Below are 7236 nucleotides of genomic sequence, written 5' to 3'. Positions count from 1 at the left end.
AAAACAACAACAAAATAACAGCAAATAGTATTTACTGGGTGCCAAGGACTGTGCTAATAAACATTATGAACGTTTAATACTTGTAACAAGTCATTGAATTAGGTACTATTATCATTTCTTTTCTGCAGATGAGGAATTGATTGGACCAATATTAAGAAACTGTTACTACCACCACCACCATGACGGATGGAAACAGGAACAGGCCACATACATGGAAATCAATTAGTCGTTGTTTAATTCAGGAAATGAGCACGAGGCCAGGGAAGACAAGAGGAAGGGGTAAATCCCTGAGACTGTCTAAGACAATAGGTTTTGTCCCTGTGAAATAAGCCACTTTCATTTGCTAGGCAATTTATCACTTCTTCTGAGCATCACTCATATCCACCAGCATTTTCTTCGGTTTTCAAATTGAATCTACATCCCCCAATTATAGCATAAATATTGCCCTGTTAAATCGAATGGGGATTAAAAGAAATAGGAGTGGCCAAGAACTAATTCTGTTTGGGACATGGGAGAATGGTGATGCTATTTACCCATATATCAGGAATATATAATTGAGCAGAAGCGTTCAGTTTTATTGGGTTGTCGGAAAAGTCGTGATGTAATTCTTTTTATGTTTTTCGTTGCAAAAATGCGTCATGACTTTTCCGACAACCCAATAGATGTATGGAGTTTCTTCACATTGATGTCCGGACTTAAGGAGACAAAGAAATGAAGGGTTCCTGCAGACAGCAAAAGGTTTAGTCCAGGGGATTTGGGGAATGATTCAAATTCAAGTATACATCTGGAAATTATTCAGCATGGCAGTAATGGTTAACACCACGAAAATGGATTAGATCTTTGAAGTGGTAACAAGAAAGAAGAACAATGCGTTAAGTCTTGCGGGGGGTGGGGGGTGGGGGGGGTGCCCACAATGAGGACACTAAAGAGGAAACAGGAGCTTAATAGTGTCAATGGCATTTAATAGCAATGATTTTCAGAGTGCTTGTCAAACAGTAATTTCCCATGAAGCCTCCATAAAATCTGAATGATGAAACTTTTAAGCTCAGTTTTTCACTCTGTAATCCTAATGACTGATTTATTTTAGGCTGAAATATTATTGCAGGGAATGTGCCGGTCCAAAGGGCAGTATTATTGTAAGCTATTTCCTCTGGATTTGAAATTCATTAAACACATACTAAATGGGGCAAGTAATAAAATGGGGGAAAGAAAAGGAGACTAATTATATTAAAGAATTGAATTCCAAGAAAAACTGTTGTAAGACTAGCTTCCAGGAAGCCAAGGCAAAAAGTGAATATGGTGAATTAAATATTTTCCCATGTAGAATTTGGGAAACATGGTTGATTATCAGTATCACACGCATTCCCCCTAACTTGGAGAATTTGATTAGTGGCTCTTGCACGGGGTCTGGGAAGCTGTGCATGTTTTAAAAGTTCCCCAGGTGATTCTGAGAATTAGTCAAATTTGACAAGCACTAGTCTAATAAAGGAAACATGCCAGCTTGCAAGACAGAAAATGTTTTTTTCCAGCTCTGAAATCTGAAAGATTTCATTCCATGGACACTGAAGAACACTGAATAAAACAAAAGATGTCCTCAATAGCATTACAAAAAATAGGTAGATTTAATAGGTGTATATCTCATGCTGACCTTTGATAAAATAAAAACCAACAACACAATACTAAATTATAATTCTGTTGATGTAGGGAAAGAACCATCTGGGTCAATTGAAAAAATTATATTCCTTGGTCCTTTTCAGGAATTCTGATTCCGTAAATCTCGGTAGGACCAGAAATTTGCATTTGTAGTAAGCACCCCAGTTGACAGTGATGCAAATTGTGCAAGAGCACACTTTGCACTGAGAATGGATGGTTAACAGTACTGTAATACCTTGGTGTGTGAGCATAATTCATTCCGGAAACAAACTACTCATATTGCAAGACATCACTCGTTTACCATGTTAAAATGCATTAGAAATGTTTGCTCGTCGTGTGGAACACTTGCAAACCACGTTACTCACAATCCAGGGTTTTACTGTATTCCTTCAAGTTTCAGGTTTAGATGTAAAATCTTGAGATGCACCCTTTGTGATAGACATTTTTGCAATTTTTTGAAAATCGACGCAGGGGAAGCAGGATTATTCTACTTCCACAAAGTAGGCTGGGAAAACTTCTGTGGCATAAACTAGAGAGCTGCTTCTAGTGAAAAATTTTCTTGAACCCTTGGGGAAAAATATTAAAAACACAGGTTGCATCATATGCCACTAGCATAGATGTCAGTCTTACCTAAAACGAAAGAAATTGATACTCAGTGTATTAAAATCTTAGAGAATTGTGGGAAAAAACTATGGGAAAATGAATTGACTATAGTCTTGGTAGAGATGCACTTTCCTCAAAACACTTAAGAACCAAAGCTATCACAGTATTCATATAATCACGCACAAAATAAGGTCATATACGTGTACCCTGAATTGCTGCTACCTAGCATATTTGGAAACCTCTGATTTGTGGCAACATACGCTTTTCCAGATTGGTCTTCATTTTAAATATCAGGAAAAAATTTCTTTTCTTCAGAGGAGTACTTCTTCACTTCTTCGTGGTCCCTAGACACCCCAAACTTCTTAAAAACACTAGTAAAAATTAAGTGAGGCAATGTCATATGTTAGCTTTCCTGAAGATTTTGTAGGTGGTCACTTGACCAACCATAGAGAAAAAGTGGTGCTGGCTGAAGACTCCGATAGACACAGAGCCCTCTTCTTACACTGGCTAGTTACTGAATCCTAAATCCAGTGTAGATCACAACAAGAGAAATGAACTACGATAGATCTTTAATACTCTACCATATTGCAACTGGAAAACAAAGTTGGGATGTACCATAGAGCTATTTGCTGGATTCGGTAGTCCTGGGTCTAGTTCTCTTTAGATGGTTTTCATGCTACAGTGAGGCTTTAAATATTGTTAAGTCTTTGACTCCAGTTCTCCTTAATTCTCCAGGTCCTTCAGTCTGGATTCTAGGTACAGGGTTTCCTCTTGTGGAAAACTTTACGCTTGAGAATTGTATCCATTACGGAATATGAACTTAAAGACTCTTATCCTTAGGCCTTTAAATAAGCATGTACTTCTCAGCGTTCCCAATTCCTGATCATTTTGCAGGAGAAAATTCTAGTACAAAAGTGCTTGCTCCATTGGACTAAAGAGTTGGAACCAACTCATTGCATGATATCAGTGTTTTGACATTAAAATGTTTAGTTTATGTCAAACTAATAAATGTACTCAATTTAAAAATTAAACACTACCAACAGAAAAAACATTTCCCCATTGTCTTTCTACGATATTTTTTTTCTGGTATTAACCAATAAGATGCTTATACTTTTATTCCTTGATTTGTTCATTTTAGACTTTATTGACTATTATCATAGGCGATGATTTAGCACTCTCAACCTCTTAACTTCCTTTCCCCTATCACAGCACAATTTTTAGTCAGTGTTTACATTACTGCCTATGTAGAAATGCAGAGGCAGATAGAATTTCATAATTATTTCCTTCATTGCATAGCGTCTGGTTTGTGGAATCAGTAATTGCCTTATTTTTTGTCACCAGTATAGTTTTCTATTAACTGATTATTGTTTCAATTGCTCAGCTAGAGCTGTTGTACGACCATCAGTAGGTACCCTCCCCCCCCAAGGCTCAACCATACTAGATAATCTATCAGTTTCATCTCCCCCCCCCAGAGATCTCTCTCTGAAGACCCCACTTCCTCCTGCCCCTAAATGGAGCAGACTTTGGGCACACTTGTCTTAGAACTTCCTTTTGACGTGTTTCTATGTTGGATTTACTATTTTAATCATGTGCCTTCCTTTTTCTTGTTTATCTGGAGTACATTATCCCGCAATTCCCTAAAGAGAGAATAGGGGTAAAAGACTGATAATGATGATATTTCCTGCTCCACCAATGCCTGGAAATTGGTAGCAAGTTTCATGCTGGTCCATTGCTCTGGTAGGCAGAGAGAGACTTGCAAGGGAGAGGACACTGATGTATATAGCCCTGGCAGAATTAAGAAGCACCCGCACGTGACTCTCTCCTTTTCTCCACCATTCTAGCTTCCCTGCTACTAGCCACCTGTACTTTTACTTGAAGTGACAACCTGGAGATATGAAAATACTCCCAGATAACTGCAGACTCACAGGAACACTCAGAAAAGACTCTGGTGGCAGAGTTGGCCCAGTCATTCTGTGAGCTACTGCAGAGAACTCCTATTTTGGAAAGAAAGGAAAGCTATTCAGTAAGGAATTAATATTAGTGGAGGATCTTCCTGTGAGACTCTTTACCTGCGAACAGACCTGGCCCACTCTGGCCACAGGGGCGGTTGGCACGTGGCCAGAGCTGGACTAAGTACAGTACCTCATGTTTCTTTGACCATAGGGATGGGCCTGAGGAATGTAATGAGTTAACAGAAATCACCTAGTCATTCCTCTAGGATCTTCCAAACCGGAGCTGAAGAACCGGCTTTCCCTGCTGGTTATGGAGTGGTTAGGATATGTCCTAGAGCTGCCTGTAGCCATGTCCTCTGCCATTTGGAGAGGCCATTGCTTCTTACCCAAAAAAACAAAACAAAACAAAAAACAGAGGTGAGAGGTTTGGGGTTGTATCCATGGGCTCCAAATCCTTGCTCTTGTTCTCAGATTGGTTACATGCGCCAACCAACTTCCCCTTGTGCTTAAGCTAGTTGAAAATGTTTCTGTCACCTGCAATAAAACATATCCCATCTATTTAGCCCCAGCTCCATATACGTACCTAAGTGCCTGTTAGGTATCTCCCTCTAGAGCAGCGGTTCTCAATCTGTGGGTCGAACGACCCTTTCACAGGGGTTGCCTAAGACCATCGGAAAACAAAAAGATATTTACATTACGATTCATAACAGTAGCAAAATCACAGTTATAGAGTAGCAACGAAAATAATTTTATGGTTGGGGGTCACCACAACATGAGGAACTGTATTAAGGGGTCACGGCATTAGGAAGGTTAAGAACCGCTGCTCTAGATGGTCCTTGGCACTCCAAATTCCTCTATCTGTAGTACAATGCACCTTTCCTCTTTCCCCCACTACCTACCCCATCTCCTGTATTTTCTCATCCTGGCTATCAAGTCAACATCTACCTTGCTGCCCAAGCCAGAAATCTACAGCTCTGCTAGACTTCTTTCTCTGGTCCCTGCCCATTAAGATCTAATCGGTTTCTAAGTGCTATTCCTTTTCTTAAACATTTCTCGTATCTGATACCGTCTTCTACTACCTTTGAGGTCTCTTCTGCTTCCTCCTTTTTCCTTCCCTCACTGTACTGAAAATGTCGTATCTCAGAATGCTTACCCTGCCTGTTGAATGGGGTCCCCTCCTGATAAAGTTTCCTGTGATTCTCCTGGTCCCAAATGATTAATTACACCAATCAGGTCCTCTTCTATGAGGATATCTGAATCTGAGACACATAGAAGGCTACGTGGTTGTTGCCAAACAGAAGCTGAAGCTCTACAGAGAGAAGGCCAAGGTGATGACAAGGAGAATGTAGAAACTCTTTAGTAAACAGAAGCTATGAGTAATCCGAACCTACTGGGTCTACTGAATGGAGGGCAAAGTAATTGGTTGGCGTGAGAAACAAAAAGAGGAATGAAGTCACCAAAATGGTTAGGGGCAAACTCTGGCTGTTGAGGAGGCAACAAAACACTACTAGACCTGCCCTGGATCCTGATTTGATTTCTAATTCCTAAGTTATGTGTACGCTCCTGTCTGTGCTGAAGCGTGGCAGGGTGTCAATACATTGGTCCCTGTGAGCTTTCTGTGTTCCCACGAGATTCTGTTTATTCCTATGACCTCAACCCACAAACACTATATAGCCTAGCCATAGTTTCCCAAACATGTGATACTCTGCCATACCTGTTTATGTGAAGATCCTATTCCAACTGGAACAATTCTTCTCCCCTCCCAAATACCCCTAACTGCTTCACCTGGCTACCACCTTACTCATCTTTTAAGACTGAGCTCAGGCTCCTCTAAGCAGCTTTCAATAATCCAACCAGGTGAGATACTCAACTCCCTACAAATTTAATGGTACTGTGCATTGCAATCGTCTATCCCCACAACTAGAATATGAGCTTCTTTTGAGAGCAGAGATGCTGTTCCCCTTGGCATCCCCAGTGCCTGACCCAGTACCCAGCACATTGTGGATACTTAATGACTGCCACTGTTTCTGATAAAGCTCAGCTGCCTAGACATTTTCAATAACCAATACATTTAATAGCCTTCCATTCTCAACCCTCTTCCAATAGACCCACTTGCAGCTTGAAGTGTGCCATGGGACTTAAAAAAGACAATATAGAATCATGGCTTTCTCAGTGCAGAATGCCCTTCTCATCCCTGTCCCCAACTCCCTCCAAGAATGGAAGTAGGAAGATCAGAGTTAAGGGCTACTGCAGTAGTCCAGGCAAAACAGGATGAAGGCCTGGACTAAGGAATATGGGTGGAGTAAGAGGCACTGACAAATTCTAGTAAGTCAGTACATACTTGGTGGAAAACTAGTAAGAGATGAGGGAGAGGGGCATATCAAACAAGAAAAAGTTGAGAACTGTTATGATTTCGCTGATATGTGGGATGTAACACTGAAAGCAACAAAGGAACAAAAAAACCAAGAAACAAAACTCATAGACACAGACAATAGTTTAGTGGTTACCAGAGGATAAGGGGGAGGGGGTGGTAGATGAGGGTAAAGGGGTCAAATATATGGTGATGGAAGGAGAGCTGACTCTGGGTGGTGAGCACACAATGGGTTATGTAGATGATGTATTACAGAATTATGCACCTGAAACCTATGCAACTTTACTAACCATTGTCACCTCAATAAACTTTAATTAAAAAAAATACTGGGTTTTCTGATTTGATCAACAGAATGTTTTTATTCAGAGATAGGAGAAGCAAGTTAAGAGATAAGTAAACATTCTCATATTTATACAATCAGTTTTCTTGTCTAAATTTTGCTGATGTGTGCTATACTTTGGGAATGGGAGTACTGATTTTTTTCTTTGGTGATGGTGTTGGGGAGGATACTTAGTTACTATTTTTTAATTTACCATTTTAACCATTTTTAAAAAGATTTTTATTGGGGAATTGGGGGAAGGGAAACAGACAAGTTGCTGTCCTTTTGTTCTTCAGTCTAGTTGTGGAGGACGTTGCTTCACTGGCCCAAGTTGGCAC

Source organism: Hipposideros armiger, unplaced genomic scaffold, assembly GCF_001890085.2.
Source record: "Hipposideros armiger isolate ML-2016 unplaced genomic scaffold, ASM189008v1 scaffold_650, whole genome shotgun sequence".
NCBI lineage: Eukaryota > Metazoa > Chordata > Mammalia > Chiroptera > Hipposideridae > Hipposideros > Hipposideros armiger.
This window is presented reverse-complemented; position numbering follows the sequence as displayed.